Source organism: Anabrus simplex, chromosome 1, assembly GCF_040414725.1.
Source record: "Anabrus simplex isolate iqAnaSimp1 chromosome 1, ASM4041472v1, whole genome shotgun sequence".
Lineage (NCBI taxonomy): Eukaryota > Metazoa > Arthropoda > Insecta > Orthoptera > Tettigoniidae > Anabrus > Anabrus simplex.
The window spans coordinates 271,636,968-271,657,858 of NC_090265.1; the positions used below are offsets into that span (position 1 = coordinate 271,636,968).

General features: G+C 40.5%; 1 protein-coding gene across 1 annotated transcript in view; it reads right to left on the reverse strand.

Moving 5' to 3' along the window:
- Positions 1-20,891, reverse strand: part of LOC136864860 (carboxypeptidase B) — a 100,359-nt gene that overhangs the window by 39,570 nt on the left and 39,898 nt on the right. The gene's annotated exons all lie outside the window — the stretch shown is intronic.

Genomic DNA, 20,891 nt, shown 5'->3' on the forward strand with positions numbered 1-20,891 from the left:
ATTCCGGAAAGCTCCTTGGATAATTAGCCATCCCGTAGGTGTAGGGTAACGTGTTTACCTTTTACGTAGAATACTCGGGTACTTTTCCCACTTGGTTCAAGGATTTCAGTTCTGGGCTGAGGGTTGGAACAGTCGCCAGACGTGTGTATTTAAAAACATTAAACCCAGTCAAGAAGCGCAAGCACTAAGGTCAATTTATTTAGTGGATGGCTTTTTGGATACATGCCGAGAAAAATAATTACATTCACCACTATAAACAAACATCTAGTTCTTGGATGTATCTGAAGGAACTCGGAGTTGCCATTATTAATTCCTCATACTCTCCTCCGTAAGCTCTATTTCTGCAGTCTTCCCTAATATGTTGAATGTTTGCCGTGGTGCGCCGCAGTCACGTGCTGGCGAGAATTGCACTCCCCACTTGAATAGTGAGTCTCCACATCTTCGATGCCCTGTTTTCAATCGACTGAGTATTCTCCATACCATGCGAGGTAGATCAAATCCAGGGACCGTCTCAGATATGCAAGGTAACAGCTAATATGTTTCTGGAGCATTTTGAAGCCATTCCCTTCTCCAAGAATCAATGATATTAAATCTGGTGGCATTATTTTCAAGTGGAAGAGGAGGATGTCTTGAACGAAATCTGTTGATTCTGAGGTCAGGAATATCATAATGTAGTTATAGCCCAGGGTTTGCTAAGACCTTAATGCATTCCCAAACCAATGTTTTCTTTCCTTCGAAGATTTCGGGGTGACATGCGACTTAGGACAGGCATCCAGATGGTGGGTGTAGACCTAATTGTTCCTGAAATAATACGCATAGTATTATTAAGTTGGACGTCAATTTTGTTTACATGGACACTGTTCAACCATACTGGTGCACAATATTCGGCCACAGAGTATACCAAGCTCAATGCAGAGGTCCGCAGAATTGTCGCAGATGATCCACACGTGGTTCCACAGAGTTTTTGAATGATGCTATTTCTTGTTCTCGGCTTCTTGGCAGTTTTATGAGGTGTCATTTATAAGACAGGGTTCCTTCTAGCGCAACACCCAAGAATGGCGGTTCGTGATTTGGGTAAGACGTGTACCAACCATATACACTTCCAGTGTTCTATTGGATTCTCTACAATTAAAATGAAAACAAGACACTTCAGTTTTAGCCGCATTAGGACTGAGTCTCCATTTTCGGAAGTATTCTTTTAGTACAGACAGATCAGGTGTCAGTACTTCTTCCATGGTTTCAAACAGAATTCACCTTGTTGCTATGGCCCAGTCGTCAGCATAGCCAAATTTCTTACAGGCTGTTTCTAGCATTTCAGCAATGCAGAGGCTAAATAGCAGAGGGGATAATACTTATCCTTGGGGTAAGCCATTTAGGAGGAACTTCTGCCTGCTAACATTGTTTTCTACGGTAACTTGGAATCCTCTGTTACCAATCATGTTGTCACTGTAATTTTTTGGCATGAACTTATCTTCATCCGCTTATACAGAAAGCCTTGTCTCCATACAGTATCACAGGCTGCTGATAGATCTATAAAAGCCACAGATGTTCTCATATCTTCTGAAAGCCCGCTTCAATGTGTGATGTGAGTGCCAGGATTTGGTCTACACAGCTTCGATTGGGACGAAAGCCGGCTTGTTCTGCAGGTACTGCCGAAAGTATTGTTTGTTCAATCCTATTAGTACTCGTTCCAGAAGTTTATAAATCGCACTAAGTAATGCAATGGGACGAAAACTTTGCGGTGGATCTACAGGTTTGTCTAGTTTTAGGAGAGCAATTATCTTGGGGAGTTTAAGCTCTTGAGGTATGTGTCCTGTTTTTAATAGTGAGGTGAAGAATTTTGCTAGCCATGTCTTCATATACTTACAGACTTTATAAGAAACTCTGGCGGTATACCATCAAAACCAGGAGCTTTCCCGGGTTTTTTATGTCCGTTATTGCTGCTGCAACTTCTTCAGGAGTGATATCACGCAAATATTCAGTGTTACATCAGCTGCTGCTTCAAGCATTTTTAGTTCCCGTTTTATGCGGTTTGTTGTCCCTCGGTGATTTGTTCCTTTTATATCTTTTAACAATGTGCGCAGCAATTTTGTTGCGCGTTATGTGGTTAAAGTGAAATGTTGTCATTCTTACTATGTGGCACTTCAGTACGTGCAGACCATTTGACTGGGCGGCGGACTTGGGGCAGACCAAGGCTCTCAAAGAGCTGCATTTACTGTAGGACTTTGTTTCTTTGGGTAATTACCAGATGATTTAGAAGTGCAATTTTGAGAAATCTTAAAGAATATACAAAATCACTTAATGTATAAAATACAACTTAAAAATTGAATTAAAAAAATAAGAAATGTTAGATCCTTAAAATACCTGTGGGAATCATGGTTATTAGATACCATACAACTTAACCTGCTCCTCTACAAAGAAGGGACAATAGTTACCATTGATGTCGATTATCGTGCACGGATGGGTTCGAAGATCCTCGTGTGTTTAGATTACAAACATATTTCTGTGACAGCTTATTTCGATTGTAATTTCCTACACATAGGTTCTTACGTTTACAAGTGATAACGACGTGTTTGGAGGACGTATTACTTATCCGTAGGCCACTTCTTCATTATATATTTTCATATCGTTCATAAAGAAATTTCCTTATGAGTGAAATATCCTATAATCACGAATATATCGTTCATAAGGAAAGTTCCTTATGAGTGAAATATCTTATCACGAAAAGCGGATAGGATTTTTCCCATTGCATCTTGATAATGGAGATGTTTAGGACTCATAAAAGTGTCATAACACGCTGATAAACCATGGCAATTCCATTTACAAAAATGTATTATAATTGAAAGCAAATTTTGCATATTATCTTAATCATAAACACTTTGCCTGAAAAATGCCATTTAAGCATTTCTAGCATTCTAGGAGGCTCTAGCGTCGGCTGGCGTTGAGTGCGGACAGTATCAATACCAGCAGCCAAATGTTACTTATCAGTTTCCACAACGATGTATGAGGCAAGATGAGTCAGATGTAAAATACTCTACACTGTGTATATACAATGCTGACTTCCGCTGAGTTCATAATCATATATTAAACTACAAGGTTCATATAACAGGGAAATGAAACATTCTGACGAGAATCAAAATACAATTGAATGTGTAAAAATCACCATGCTACAGACAATTCACTACTGCACACATACAGTAAATAAACATTAAATATAATATAATATAATATAATATAATATAATATAATATAATATAATATAATATAATATAATATAATATAATATAATATAATATAATATAATATAATATAATATAATATAATATAATATAATATAAACTCACCCATGTAACTTAGAGCTGTCGATTGTCCGAAACTTTAGAAAGCTTACGCGTCGATTTTGCTAACTTCGCAAATGACTGCTCTTTCCTAATTTCTTTCGTGCGAAAGAAAAAGCGCCACTTGATGAAATGAAAAACTTTGCTGGCATCGATCTCTCTATCCACATCATAGGAAGTACCAGGTAATATAACTGGTGAACGAACTAAAGAAATTGCGGTACACGATTTTGTATGTCTCTTTCTTAACAGCTCTCTATCGTTCATTATATCACTTGTGACTGAATGTAAGTCTAATAAACTCAATAGATTATCTGAGCGAAAGGATGTGTATAAACAAACAAACCTCATGGCGCTATATCTATGATGGGTCTTGATTCATTAAGTGACGGCTACTCAGCCCGAAGACCAGGAGATTACGAGGTGACGAGTGGTCAGCGTGATGAATCTGGTTGACTGTTGCGTGGTGAAATATCTAGAAAAGTTTGTAAAAATATGTGGGACTGCTCCAGGCTTCAAAGTCCATCTTGTTCTCGCCGTTTCAACTTTCTTTCCTTCCATACGTATGAGTCTGTTTTTAACTAGGAAATTATCGGAGAAATGTTTGTCACACACATATGACTTATTTGTTAGTTTAATGTCAGTAATAAGGCTACGGAGCTCCTGAATACGAGCCACTCAGAAGCCGCGGAGCGGGTCACGTGACTGCTGACGTCAGCAGCGCGGGAAATTCGAATTCTACGGGAGGTCATTGACCCCTAGTAGTGTACCTAGGCCGTTTTGAACTCTGCGATCATTAACCCGAGGTCATTGATAATTAGTTTAGTAGTAGAGCAATGACGATTTGCGGATTTTGCATAAGAGAACGAGCCTAACATCCAGTCGCCATTTTGAGGGGCGTAACTTCACTTTATCGCCTAACTGCCCTTCCCGACGCCTAAGAGAGCGAGCCTAACCTCACATCCGCCATCTTGAAGGGGACTATCCTTAGTTTTACGGCTGGGTGCCCTTCCTAACGCCACTTGCACAAGATGGCGGCTATACACAGCTCGTCATAAGACGGCCTAGGGGCGCTTGTGCAAGATGGCGGCTATACACGGCTTCTTATAGATAAAGAGGCCGACCACGGGCGCTTGCGCAAGATGGCACTTATATACGGCTTCTTATGGAAAAAGATGACGGCTATGGGCGATTGCGCAAGATGGCATAGGCTCGTGTGGAGAAAGATGCCGGCTATGGGTGCTTGCGACAGATGGTGGCTATACATGGGCTCTTGTAGAGAAAGATGACGGCTTTGGGCGATTGCGCAAGATGGCTGCTATATATAGGCTCTTATGGAGAAAACATGAAATGACGTATGGCTTTCAGTGCCGAGAGTGTCCGAGGAAATGTTCGGCTCGCCAGCTGCAGGTCTTTTCATTTGACGACCGTGATGAGGATGACATAATGATGAAAACGACACATACACACAGCCCCCGTGCTGGAGAAATTAACCAATGATGGTTAAAATTACCGACCCTGTCGTGAATTGAACCCAGAACCCCTGTAACCAAAGGCCAGCACGCTAACTATTTAGCCATGGAGCCGGACTTATGGAGAAAGAGGCCGACCATGGGCGATTGCAAAAGATGGCGGCTATACATGGGCTCTTATGGAGAAAGATGACGACTATGGGCGAATGCGCAAGATGGGGTCTATACACAGGCTCTTATGGAGAAGGATGCCGACAATGGGCTATTGCACAAGATCGCGACTATACACAGCTTTTTATGAGACAGCTTAGGGGTGATTGCGCAAGATGGCTGCTATACATAGGCTCTTATGGATAAAGATGCCGGATATGGGCAATTGCACAAGATGGCGGCTATACACAGGCTCTTATGGAGAAAGCTAGCTAGAGGCTATTGCGCAAGATGGCAGCTGCTCCTATGAGACGGCTTAAGGGCAATTGCGCTAGATGGCGGCTGCTCTTATGTAGAAACCTGGCTGAGGGTGCCTAGTGCACAAGATGGAGACTATACACTGGCTCTTATGAAGAAAGCTAGCTTAGAGGCTACTGCACAATATGGCGGCTATATATAGTCTGTTATGAAGAATGGTAGCTTAGAGTCTACTGCACAAGATGGCGTCTATACATAGGCTGTTACGACCTCCTCCTCCTCCTCCTCTTCCTCTGTTAAGGCATAGCTTTATGTCTCTATCGAACAAGTTTAAACATGCATTACTATAACGACACGATTTTATGCATATCGACACGTGCTATTATTCGGTTTTCATGCTACAGCATGACGTCATCATAGTTATGCATGTTTAGCCTTGTTCGCTATGAAGGTTGCTTATTGACTGAAAGCTTTATAGATAATATCAGTAAGAATATGTCTTTAGTCTCCGAGATACAATGATAGAGAGTAGAGCGCTTTATTTGAACATGACGAGAACATTAATAGTAGATGTACAAGGCTTCAAAGTAAACGGCAACAAATTTGTGTTTAAAGAGGTGGCTGTGTTGGATTTCAGTGTGTTGTGGCCACCAAAACTTGTCAGTTTAGTATTTAGTCCACCTTTCCCTTACTGTTTGCAAACAGATGAAGATATAAAATGTACTCAATGGATCGAAAAATTTAGGTTTGCAGTGGGAAGAAAAAAGAATACCTTATCGATTTCTACCTTTAATGATGAACGCACATTTTTCAAGAGCACATCTTGTTTTCTTAAAGGGTTGTGAAAAGAAGGAATGGTTGCGTGAGTATCTACCATCATCGTATGAAATTATCGACATGCACGAATTAGTGTGTCCATCATTTAAAACTCTTGTTAAGGAGCATAGTTGAGAAAGAAGTAAACAGTCTTTACAACATGCTGTTTAACTGATTGTGTTGCAGTGCATGCCGGGAGGTGAACAACATATGCGAATTGCAGTATCGAAATAACGTTATTGGAAAGAAAAGCATTTGTAGAGTAAAGACATCCTGTAATTTCTAAATGATACTAATTGTAACACAGTAGTTGAAAAGGCAATCCTAAAGATTTATGCATGGAAAAAGAAACTAAACACTTTTACTGAAGATGAGTTAAATGCATTACCAAAGGCATTTTTGGTTAATGTAGCTGCGAATGCACGAATATTAGGGATAAGGTGCCTCGTGAGTGACTCAAGATCCTGTTTTGTCAGAGCTTCAAACGTGTCGTTTACGTCATGAACAAGTGAGTTTAGGTAGGAGACCTTCTGTGAGACAGTGTCGTACATGTCAACTGATTAAACTGTATCACGGACCGAAAACTAACGAGTTGTCATCGCTTATAAACACTTATCATGGCTGTGAAAAGAGTAAACAAGTTGTCGCAGAAAAAATTGAAGAAACGTGCTGGGAGAAAGGTGAGGAAGCATGCTGGGCATGGGCTCATCAATAAAAAGATTGATCTTCTTCGCTTCGACCTTCATCTTCCTAGTTACGAGTACTGCGGCCCTAGAACACGACTTGACGTTCGCTTGGCACGTGGTGTTCGTCGTATTAATATGTAAGATGCTGCCTGCAGAGAGCATGACCTTGCTTATCGACTAAACAATTCTGAACTAAGACGTGTAGCTGATCAAAATCTGCTTCATAAAGCTATGCTGCGTGTGTCGTTGCCTAGTGCTTCAGTTGCTGAGAAGATAGCAGCACTTGTCGTTGCCGGTGCAATAAAAGTAAAACTGTTACTAGGTAGTGGCAAAGACAGTAAAATAAAGGATTAAACAGATTTACTTGAATAAAACAATGTTTATATGCTATAATAAATATGAATTGTCAAAACATATTGCAGGTGTTGTATAATATTAATCCCATCCTACAGCATGTCCTAAATGATCTAGTAGTAATAATGTTGTTGTGTATTAACTTAGTAGAAAGGAGAGGTAGAGGATCGAGAATTTAAAATACACAAGATTTAAAGTACATCCTCTTTATTAATTCATGAATTAAAGCTGTTATTAAAACCAAGCCATTTAACATACAGCCACGACGTCGAATAACACGTTCAATTAAATAGTGATCAGGATATTTTGTTTTCTGCGCTTCCTCGATGTAGAATCCTCCTTCAATAGGCTGTCCTTTGAGATCGCGAAGTAAATATGTAACTGGATTAGTAAGCTTAACACTCCTGATTTGAAATATTCCAGTGCTCCAGCTGGAAGTGTATCCTTTTGCAAAGATAGACTTGTGTTTGCTGATGCGAACAAAATCACCTTCTTTAAAGTGATCGTGGCGCGGATCAGGTGTTTAAATTACAAGATGAATAGCATCTAGGCGTGGTGTATTCCTTGTAACAAGACGCGGCTTTGTTCCGATAGTGCGATGAGGTGTATCGTTGTAGGTGATACAAGTCTAGGTAGCAGATCAATCCAACGATATGAACCTTGTGCTGTAAATTTTCGCCACATCATTGTTTTGAGTGTACGATTAAAGCGTTCTAAAACACTTGCCTTGAGATTGCTGAACGTAGAGTAGTGCTGAATGCCAAGTAACTTGAGGTAAGAAGAAAAATCCTTTTTGTAAAACTCTTTACCTTGATCAATTTGAAGAAACCTTGGGCAGCGTTTCAATTCTTCAACAATATGTTTCAATGCGTGTTTGACTTGAGCTGCTGTCTTAGAACGCACAGGTTGTGCAAAAGCAAAATTCGAGTATACACCGATAACAGTAAGTAGATACTTATACCCCTTATTGCTGGAGGCATATAAAATCATTTCTAGTAAGTCTTCTTGCCAGAGATCATCTTTTCCTCGTGTAATAACGCGTCTGAGACAGCAGGTGCGACGTGCTGGGTAATGTAACTCATGTGCGAAGCTTACCTTTACAGGTGAGTTCTTATCTTGACGAGCCATAACAAAATAATAGCAGCATGTTGTAATTCTCTCTCTATTTCTAGAATTTCTGATGCGTGTCCTGTGTGACCGGCATCTTTCGATGATCTTAGAAGTTATAATCATTCAACGAGTAAGTTTGGGTCATTCCAGTATCTTACGTCTACATACGGCAAAGACCACGTGCAGTCGGAAACAGCTTAGAAATAAACTCACGATACTTGTAACTCTTATTTGCATTTACAGTTTCTGTTCTCTTGTAATTACGTTGTGTTGCGTCAGTAGCAAAAACTATTGCTTTATATTTTTAAGATCATCTTGTAAAATTATACCCTTGTCAGGTATTCGTGAGAAAAGAAGTTCTAAGAGTCCTTTCCCAAGTTTATAAGTAACACCTTTTACGACTAGTTTGTTGCTATTGATCTTAACATTTGAATTTCCTACCCAGAAAATGTCGACTTTGAAGCGAATACCGTAGGTGGTGTCAGTTTGTCCTGTAAAGAGTTTTTCTATGTAAGGTGCAAAGAGAGATCCATAGGTATCTTGAATAAAAGTGTTAAACTGATTAGATACTCTGGCGTGATCATAACCTCAGACAAAGATGGTAAATCTTGTGTTGATGTAGTAGGTGTTTCAGAAATAACATGAGTAGTTAAAAACTCAACACACTTAGATGGTGAAGTATCGTTAAGACCTTCTTCCTTATCCTCTTCTTGATCTATATCTTGCTACCCCTCTTCCTAATCTTGCGTCTCTTCTTCTTTATGCCTTTCTTGTTTATGCTTCTCTTCTTCTTCATGCTTCTCTTTATCATATGCTGTTTGCATAGAAACAAAACATGAAGTAGACTGCAGCAATTAAGTAGAATTAAAATTTACTTTGAGTGGTGTACCTAGTTGCGTTTTTAAAAATAAATCTGCTTGAATACGTTTAAGCTCTTTAAATTTCCGTCGAATATTGTTTCGAGCATGGCTTTTATGTACGAAGTGAGCTTCATTCTTATCAAACTTTTACGTTTGGATTTAATAACAATGATGAAGTTCGCTTCATCATTAATCAGCAAATATATACACCCTACCATACGAAAGCTACCTTCATACTGAAGGAAGAGTATGTAAGTCAGAATGAAGTGGACCAAACACATCGCAACTAAACAACCATGCTCTGGCTTTTCTCTTTTCTGAAGAGTGATATGAAGTGAATAATGTCGAAATAGATAGAACGAAGAATGTTGGTATTACAAGTGCAATGAAACTCTACCCTTCTTTTTGTGATGAAGAGAGTAATTTTGGCGAATGGCAAGATGGTGTCCAAAAGCTACTAACAACTGGATAATTAATGAGGATGGAACTTTTACAGGTATGTTCTCATCTATTCTTGGCTTCACATAAGACTTTACACGTATTATAATCAACACAAAACAGGAGCTTATTCTGATCCGTGATCGAAGTGACTGCAATTCACTTAAAGCAGCAGAAACACCAGTGGACTCGAAAATTACACTTCATCATATATTGTGGATGATTCCACATGTAACATTATCTGTTTCGATTGCTCAAGATTGTAGAAAATGATACACCAATACCTATACGTTTTCTAAGTTGGGAGCTGCATGTATATACTGTTTTACTACCTACAAACAAGCATAGCTGGGCTCTTAAAACGTCACGTTTTACTGAAAAACCTTTGTATATTATTTTTGGATACCAAACCCATCATTAAATTCAATCACGAAAAAGATAGCTCACTGTTTGATCACTGTAAAATAAGAAATATTAGACTATATCTCAACGGAATTACGTATCTCTACAAAAACATAGACATTAACTTTGAGAAAAACAAATTTGGGATGCTCAATGATATGTTTTGTAAATTCCAATTATCGTATTATCAGAAAGAAATCGTCCGCTATTTTCGCCTCTATAATTTAAAAATAAAGCACCATGTAGTCATGGACTGCTCTTATCACGAGGAATCTATAAAATAATCTCCTGTCGATATTGGTTTAGAATTTGAAACATCTGAAAACATTCCTGCAACACAGTAGCCTATTGCCTTATTATTCATATGAGTGATGTTTCTTACCATCCGCTAACGAATATTGTTACAAGACTACAAATAAGAATAGACCTTTATCATCAACATTAGTGTGTGCTTCGATATCGTACGCTATGGAACAGAAAGAGTACACGGTTGAAAACAAACAAAACTGTCAATGTGCATCCTGTTCGCATGCTCATATGCAACATCTTATTTATATCACATGAACCTTATATGAGATGCCAAACTATCACATGAGTAAGAACCTTATATGAGATCCCAAACTATCTCATTCAATATTTACCCTTACGTACATGATTTTTTGGGACATCCTTCCTCTACACAGCTTTATGTAGAACCTGTCAACGTCATTACAAGGATCGAGGTGAAAATGGTGATGATGATTGTGATGGACCAAATCCGAGGATTGAATACTGTATACAGTGCATGGATGGACTTTTTCCACTTATTTAAGTACATCATGACGATGATTCAGAAAAGGAAAATACACATGAATAACAACAAGGTAAGAACTGCATTATCTTCTTTGTAAAGCATAGCATACCTTGTATATGTATTTATAAATATTTTGTTTAATTTGAATGTTGCAGGATTCATAACAATTTCGGAAGCATGTTCCCTCCTTGCAAAACGCTGTTAAGGAGCAAAACAACCTTGTCAGCATCAAAACGAACACTGTTGTAGTTCATTGTAAATAAATCTTTTATTTCATTCAAAATGTTGTACTTATTGCATTCCTTTGCCCCCTTACACATACTAATTCTACCCATAAAGGCTTGATTGAGTCACCTTGATAACGAACAAGGCTAAATATGCATAACTATGATGACGTCATCGCTGCAGGATGAAAACAGAATAATAGCACGTGCTCACTCTAGCCTTATGCATAAGATCGCATCATTATAGTAAATGCATGTTTAAACTTCTTCGATAGAGACATAAAGTTATGCCTTAACAGAGGAAGAGGAGGAGGAGGAGGTCGTAACAGCCTATGTATAGATGCCATCTTGTGCAGTAGACTCTAAGCTAGCATTCTTCATAACAGACTATATACAGCCGCCATATTGTGCAGTAGCCTCTAAGCTAGCTTTCTTCATAAGAGCCAGTGTATAGTCGCCATCTTGTGCACTAGGCACCCTCAGCCAGGTTTCTACATAAGAGCAGCCGCCATCTAGCGCAAGTGCCCTTAAGCCGTCTCATTGGAGCTGCTGCCATCTTGCGCCTATATATAGCCGCCATCTTTTGCAGTAGCCTCTAAGCTAGCTTTCTTCATAAGAGCCTATGTACAGCCGCCAACTTGTGCAGAAGCCTCTAAGCTAGCTTTCTTCATAAGAGCCTCTGTATAGCCGCCATCTTGTGCAGTAATTCCCCTCAACCAGCTTTCTCCATAAGAGCAGCCGCCATCTTGCAGAGTATCCTCTAAGCTAGCTTTCTCCATAAGAGCCTGTGTATAGCCGCCATCTTGTGCAATCGCCCATAGCAGGTATCTTTCTCAATAAGAGCCTATGTATAGCAGCCATCTTGTGTAATAGCCCCTAAGCCATCTCATAAAAAGCTGTGTATGGTCGCCATCCTGTGCAATCGCCCATGGCCGGCACCTTTCTCCATAAGAGCCTATGTATAGCAGCCATTTTGAGCAATTGCCCATAGCAGTCATCTTTCTCCATTAGAGCCCATGTATAGCCGCTATCTCTTGCAATCGGCCATGGCCGGCATCTTTCTCCAAAAGAGCCTATGTATAGCAGCCATCTTGCGCAACCACCCATTGCCGGCATTTTCTCCTTAAGATCCAATGTATAGCAGCCATCTCGCTCAAGCGCCCCGAGGCCGTCTCATAAGAGCAGCCGCCATCTTGCGCAAGCGCCCCTAGGCCGTCTCGTAAGGAGCTGTGTATAGCCACGATCTTGTGCAATTGGCGTTAGGAAGAGCATCCAGCCGTAAAACTAAGGATAGCCCCTTCAAGATGGCGACTGTGAGATTAGGCTCGCTCTCTTATGCAAAAACCCGCAAATCGTCATTGCTCTACTACTCTACTAGGGGTAAATGACCTCAGGTTAATGAGTGCGGATTTGGAGTCGGCCTAGGTAGACTACTAGGGGACAATGACCTCCCGTAGAATTCAAATTTTCCGCGCTGCTGACGTCAGCAGTCACGTGAGCCGTTCCGCGGCCTCTGATTGGCTCATATTCAGGAGTCCCAAAGCTCTACTAATATATTTTCTCGGAATGACTTTAGCCCATTTAAATAAAGCATCCTTGGCTTTTCGAGGTCTAATTGTCTACCTGCTGTAAATGGCTTGTTGTGTCCAGATTGACATCCGAGAACAAAACCACTCTGCATATTTACTTACACATTTTTGACAGAACTTACAAGGTTATAATTCACTACACAGCACAAACATTAGAAATTCTGTAAAGGCTTATAAATTTTGACCACATCACCACGGATTATCGGAACACATACTTGTATATATTATTTCAGTATCGTTTTTTGGGTCGCATACATTCTTCAAAACCAAGAAATAAGGACTAAAGTAAGCAACAAACCCACTAGCGTTTAGAAATCGATCAGCAACAGTCTGCCGCTGCGCAGCCTGTCGGGAGGTGGAGCAGCTACCCATACTAAAGGTACGGCTAACACGGGAGTCGCGCCACTTTCTATTCTGTACGCTAGGCTTAAACTGTAAATAAATTATTGTAATTTTTGACGCTTTCTCAAGTTAAATAGTAGTTCATAAACAAACTATTCACAGACCTGTCTAAAATTAGAAATGATAGTATTTTAGGTTTACATATTGTAGCCGATCACGACTATGTCAATAGGCATATCATGAGGTCCAACATGAAATATATGCCGTTTTCCGCGTCATTCTACGACATATTTTGTCGCAATGAGCATTTTTCGCCCAGCCCGGGATACGAGCGGCGTTGCGTTAGCTCGGAGGATGCAGGTCTAGTTACGCGTACAGAGGGAGAAAGAGCTCATTGCAGCGGAACCATGAAATCGCGCTCTCTATAGGCCAAGAATGAAGGAAATAGCAAGCCAAGAGCGGAGAACATCTAGGTCAGAAGGCAAAGGCTGTTTGTACAGTGTTTAACCTAAAAACTGGAGATTCTCAGCAATTTTCCTGTATTTTCATGAATACCAACTCAAAATTCACGCGCGTAAATAATGATTATGATAGTAAAATTTTTGATACGAGCTTCTGAAATTTACGAGTGAGGACTCATTGGAATCAGCGTAATTTCTACTTTTTAATTATGTCACAAGATGTAATACTTAATGAAAGTATCGGTAATGACGCACCTTAGTCAGACGCGCCTAATGGAAACCAGATCTTGAACGCCCGTAGCCTGACAGAAGTGAGGGAGTCCCACCTCAGATAATGTCTGGCGCGCAAATTCTCAAGAGAAAGCTTGCAAGATTACTAGAGATTCAGCAATGCGATATACATGAACTTAGATCAGTGTAAAGTAGAATTCAAGAGCTACAAAATGACTATTCACGCGAATATGGGAGATCATTGCTAACGGAGCTAATTTTTGCTTGTGGGCAGCCGGCAAGTCGGCTCTCTATGAAAGAAATCGCCAACCAGCCCCAGTATACACTCTGATGTATTCAACCGCAGTCTTTACGCGTTCGTTGTGAAACTTCGTCTGCCACTGTGAACCTTGTGCTCAGTTACTGTGATTCAGTGCTACTGAAGAATATTGTGTGTTATTCAGTGTTGAATAAATGTATCAGATTGATACATGTCAAACGTAATCAGACCTTACGGTGTGAAATAATTATTGTGGTGTTTGAATAGAGGTGTTTTTAATTTCCATAGAAATTTATTAAGGGAAGGCATATTCGTGAAATCAGTGACGGCTCATAGGAATAATATTTAAAGAGCGGATAAATTCCTGATAATCGCTCAGATGCAGTGAGATGCTGATTATATTCTAATGATAATTATTGGCTGAGATTAAGGCAGATGCATTAGTGGGAGACGTTAATAGAGCTAACAGAAACGTGTTAGATTAGCCAGGAAAGGATGCCTGATTGAACCAGTGTCGCTCATGGTATTACGTCCATTGTAATATATAATTATTGCAATGACGGCAATCATTAATATTGTGTCGTGTGACAATAAAGTGAATTGAGTAGCGACCTCCGTGTCTTAACCGCTACTCGGGTAGTCCATTCAAGTTCATAAGTAGGTCTAGCCATAGTATGATGTTTGAAGACGCATAGACAGTACTTCATTAACCATTTCCCATTTGCCCATATGTAAGTGAGCGATCATGGAACCCAGGATTGGAATCGACCAGAACGCGCCATTGTGCCATTAGTTGCAGAGGGTAATCAACCAGAAACGCGCCAGTGTACCTGCTATCATCTCTTCAGGGACCGTCCAGAACTTCCGACCACAGGAGACAATAGTTCGAGACATCATGTACGTGACCCAGAAGAAGACGAACCGAGGACTATCAGCTAACGAGTCGTCCGTGATGGAGGCTTAAACCCATAGGCGTATCCCCTAATGACATCACGACTACACACAGTAATGTTTAGTACACTTCAGTTTTTCTATGCATGAAAATCATCAAAGCACAAAAAATTTAGAACTTGTATATATAACTTTTCTAGCATGTACGTTTTTTAAGTTTAGGTGAACGTTATACGGGTGTTTCAAGGGGTTAGAACTTTTTATTAATTTGATTTTAATTTGGGTTTTATTCCGTGATTAAGGATCGCAAAGTTATTCCGTGTATTTTTCTTGCATGAATTAGTTTGTAAGGTCCCATAGTGTTTATTTTTGTGTGACGCATTTTAAGGGTGGAATTAATGCTTCGACAGAAGTTATAATTCATTCATAGTTCATAAATTGATATGGGTCTTCAAAATATTTCAAATACAAGATATTTAAATGCTTCATAATTTAATGCATGCGTCCAGTTACTTCCCTTAAATCTTAAGGATGTGGCCATCGGAAGAAGACGGAGATAATGACTCGAGGTACAAACCATGATTTATAGTTACGCGGGTGAATCTGTGTTAATTGTATTACCTGTTCAATGAGAATCTTCTTAATGCGTAAATAATGTGGGTTTAAAATACACGTGTGTAGGGGAGGAATGAGACGGAATATGTGGCAATGTTAGATTGAAAAAATTAGAACGAGAATAATTATAATCAGAGCGATATGATGAATAAGGCTGAATATCGCCGGAGCATGGAGAAATAATATTTGGTAGCCATGAATCAATATGTGCCTGGATAAGGCGAAAGAGGGAATCGAGAATAGATTTTTCGTACGTATGTTGTGCGGACGAAGTGAAAGTAAAACTTTCCCACCTGGCGGATAGAGGTTACCACTCAGAGAAAGATTTATGATACTTAACGCGAAGAAGGCCAGGTCCTTGCGGTGGGTTCACTCGCTTGTCAATGTTTGTGACATTCATATAAGAAGTCTGCCTCGCCTTAACACTGTTTGATTATTCACATGCTGATAATGTATTACCACCAGCGTTGTAGGTTCTATGATTCGATAGATGAAGTGATCCTCCAAATTTATAATTCACATGAGGTCGAAGTGCGGTTTTCAGCTCGCACCTCGAGGTCAAATAACACGCGTTCGATACCGTGCGTATCGACGTCCTTGGATCAACACCAGGAGACATGAAAAGGTCACAATCTCTAAGGTCATGTTTGTGTGTTTGAATTATATTGTATGCGTTTACAGGAGTGCTTCCTTTTCATATGTTTATGTATCGTATTGTTGTGCGGTGATTTACAGGATACCAACGTTGTATGGGGTCTAGTTTGTAATATAGTAGGGTAAGATATTACCCCGGAGAAACACGTATAAGCGATAATGTAATATATAATTAATGTAATTAAGTAAACATTATGTGCGGTAAGTGGCGACATGATTTTCATGGTTAGGGAGGTGTGCGAAACTGTTACTTATCCGAACGTCTCAAAACCATGAGTGTTTTTAATTAATAATGTTCTTCACGAGATATGCAATCCATATGTTTATAATTATGTGTTGTGCAATAATATAACGGATACCTGCGGGTGACGACATCAGGTCACAGGGACATATCCCTGGATAGTACAAAGTGCGATATACAAGTATGTGTTTCATCAAATTGATTTCGTAGTGCCAAAATGATAATTCAGAAGTAATAGGACTGAAATGGGCATACAGGCATTTCCCATATAATTGATCTTCCTTTTATGTAATAACATGGTATTTCTCGTGTACATTGATCTCTTGTGACTATCAGTTTCGTTAAAGTTATGTTTTGAATTGGGAACAAAACATTCTTCTCATTCCAATAGTATAGCATATTCCTCTCAGAGTATAGAACACCCTAGTTTCAATATAATTAAAGTGCCAACTATTTAGAACCGTCCATTAACGCGTATGTTCTTGATCTTAGCCGTTGTGGCAGTGAAAGGGAGGAGGATAGGATTTCGATGCCCGGGAGTGATTTCCGAAGTTGAAACTCAGTTGTTTAAATTAAGCCCTGCCGATTCCGGGAGAGGTGCATAAAATGGCGCGGCCAACGTGGTGCAATTTGTTATGTGGGCAAACGTTATATCCACGGCAAAGTCTATTAAATGGCTTTTCAATGACTACATTCATATTTGCATATTTGATGACTGAGTAACGATAAATGTGTTTCACAAATATATATCCAGATATTGAGGTATGAGTTTTGAATACCGCTATTGTAAATGGGGATACCCCAAGTAAAGTAGTATTACCGAATTGGTAAGGTTAAAAACTGAGCGGATGGAAATATTGAACTTATTCCGAATATTATTTTTGTTAGGAAAGACGAATTCAGATGTAAGGAATCAAAGCGTGTCAGTACAGTACTTACGATAGACGAATATGTCGGATGGTGTGCTTAAGCCACAACCATAGATAATTATCTTAACACGTAATGATATCCAAATGGGTGACAGAAATAGATTAAACTTAAGTCATATAGTATGGAGAAGAAAGGAAAGGTTGTGTATCCAGATTAAATGGAAATGTACACAACAGTCACTCAAGATTTATAGCAGACCCGAGAAAATTATGGAGTTGTGAAATCTCAGGGAGGCAATGAAATGATTCTCTCAATATTGAGGATAAAGTGACTGGGAAGAATTCTTCAAATTCTACTAGTTACGGGTCTCGGCGAAATGTGATACATTTGTAGCAAGTCTTGGTAGGTTAGGGAGTTTAGAGGACGTGTCCCATATTAAATGAATTAGACATCGAGGTTAAGAGGGGGAGCCTCAACTCCTTACTCTCAATTTTCATATGATAAACATTGCAATGTTATCAGTTCAGAGACGAGTAAGCATCTTGCCAATTTCAAGGCTGCTGACATCCAATATTTATTAAAAACACCATGTTTCCGGTATACGTAAATATCGAACCCATTGTATGTCGCGAATTTCGGCATTTTACGAATCACCAAATTAAACTCATTAATTAATATATCGGGATAGTAATAACGGATATCTACATACGACCTGAGAGAGTCACTAATCATTATTAGGAGGCGTGATACAGCTGTTTTGAAGCATATTGCGATTTATTATTTTCAATATTTTCAAAGACGCGCCTAACTAAAATATGCAAATCTAAGTCATGGTATTGAGACAGTGTAGTCATGCTTGATTTTGGGGGTACCGATTTCTCAGATGATGTTGTTACGGATCCGGAAGCGGTGAAGGGGCTACAGGAAATGATGGTCAAAATGACGGCCGAACAGCGTTTCGATAGGCATGATCAGGCAAATGCAGACATGTAGGAACAATTAATAATGTAGGCAAATGTCTCAATCAGCATTCGGAGCGTCTGAATCAGCTAGATAAAGATAATAAGAAGGGCTTGGAACACTAAGAAACAGTATGACAATCTAGCCAAGCGTCTCGACCAACATACTGAACAGGTAGGGCGTCTCACTAAACGTCTAGACGATCAGGAAGCGTTATGTAAAACCCAGGCCGCAAGGTACGAGGAACTTTTAAATACACACACATCACAACATTAACAAAGGTGATAGAGTCCGTGAGTACCCAATTAGGGCAAGTAGAAATTCGTTTGAGCGACGGAATGGGAGAAACAGAAACTAAGATGACCACCCAGGAGGGTAAGGTTGAGAACCTTGAAGCTAAAACGGTTGCAGTAACGAAGGACGTCGAAACCCTACAGATTAAATTAAAGGAACTATCAATAAAATCCGAGGACATCGAGGGATGACTGGTATAGGCCACGGAGGACAATGAGGTTAAATTCAAGCAGTACACGCCTTAACTGACAGACGATTAGACCAGATGAAAGAAGATGTTACCACGAACCTAGGCGGAAAACAACGGGAAATCCGAGACCAGTTGCCAGAATTTGCCAAGCAGAAAGACAAGTGGAGACAGAAGATTCATAAAGTAAGCATCAAGACTGACATGCATGAGGAGCTGATTAAGGAGCTCAGAGAAGATGTGGAGAACTTCAAACTCCTGGAAATGAAGTGAGAGGCCGTACTGACGTCAATCCTCAAGAAACAAGGGAGCCGTGAACATGAAATCCAAGCTGCTAGTTTAGATATGGAGTAATGTGGAGTCATCGCAGATGGGCGGGGAGATTCCAACACGTCTTCTGCCAGGTCTCAGTTCGACTCCGCACGACATGGGCTCGCTGCAGATCTACAAATTTGTACGGATAGCTAACGACGAACCCAAGAAATTCGGGTCTGATGCTCACATGACTCCAAGGGGTTTCTTGCCGAAGTAGATCAGTACTTCCCATGGACAAGCGTTTTAGGTTAGTTGAGCTCTATCTAATCGAACAGCCTCTAATTTGGTTTAAGGAATTCAAGTACTGCTTCGATAGCTATGAAGAGTTCAGGCATCGATTCCCAGAGAAGTACTGGGGAATGGAACCGCAGCAGAACCTACGCCTGGAGCAGTATTCGAGACAATATTCCGCCGCAGGGCAAACGCAATTTTGTGAGTACTTCGTCCACCAGTCATTGCGGATGAAAGAACTAGACAGCCCGCCATCCGAACTAGAACTAATCTCCGCAATAAGGAGGCAACTGTCGCCCGAAGTCCAGAAAATTCTCATTTCGGAAAATGTGAAGACGCCCATTGAAGCCGAACACATCCTGCGTCAATTGGACTAGACGGCGAACGGAGGACACTCACGACAGCGTAAACATGAGGCGATTCATACGATGGATGTGGTTCGAGACGAAGGACAGCCAATACATCGGAACCAAAGGACAAGTACGGAAGAAAATCGAGACAATCGTTCACGAAAGCGTAGGGACGAATTGAACCTTCCGACGTGGGACAGGCCGAGAGAGCGATACCAAGAAGGGTGGAGTTCCCGAAATTATGACTATCGAAGCCACCCAGATAGAAAAACTGGACCAAGATACAGCCAATACAGTCAGTTCAGAAGACCGTACTCCCGATGGAAGGACGAGAGCAAGCTGTTATGGTCAAGACCGAGGACTCAGGACGGCCAGGTATGGAAGGGACAACCCGAGTTTTGACGGTACCTAGAACAATTAAGGAATCAACCAGCAGGCACAGACAAATGCCAATGCCAGAGGCCCATTCAGGAGGTGGCCACGTCAGGGGAGTGTAGAGGAGCCGAGAGCCTTCAATTCCAAGCCCAACCTGCACAAAACCAAGGGATTCTAAATCCTCAAGCAACCGAGTACTTCGCAGGGGACAGAGCTCTAAAAGAATTCCAACTAGGTAGCGAGGAGGTAGAATTTCTCGCCAATAGCTACCATCCGAACGAATAAGTCTGGACGACAGTAACCACAGACTCTTGGGTAGTTCAACCAGAGGACTTATTAGAAGACCCAAGTAAATGTAGCCAGAATGTCACGAGAGAATTTGGACAACTCATGTTCGCCGTAACATGGAAGAGGATGCCGAGACATTGGGAACAGCAAGAGATGGAGGAAATTCGGAACAAATTCGAAAGAATGGTGGCTAATTTGGAAAAGAAAGAGGAAGAAGAACGAACATATCAGGGCGTGGTAGAAACCAAGATTCAGGGAGCCAAAATCAACGAGGAAGTTCGATCTAAATTGAAAGGCATGGAAACACATCGAACCGTTTTTGGGTCACAGCCTGGCAAAATTCTAAATTTCAAATATAATCCCGTGGTCAACAGTCGGGAACCATTTAGGAAAACCCTTACCCTATTCCTGAGAAGCAGCATGCTAAGGTGTGAACCATCGTTAAAGAGATGGAAAAACAAGGTCTAATTCCAAGGACTCCGACACCATTTCTAAATCCGCTGGTTATTGTGGCGAAACCGAAAGCATCTTTGAGGGAATGCTTGGATGCAAGGCCATCAATGTAAGGTTAGTGCCAGAATACGACAGGGCACCCAACATCTAAGATACACTGAAGAGATTTCAACATGTGCAAATCGTCTCCAACGTTGATCTAAGTGCATGTTATCATCATGTAGAATTGTCCAGCGAATCAAAAATTCTCACCAGATTCATGTTCGACCAACAGACGTATGTATACTATCGGTTGAAATTTGGGATCAGAAATGCTAAGTCGGCCTTGATTAGGGCGTTAGACCAAAACCTGAGCGAGAAGGTCAAGAAATATGGTCCGATATG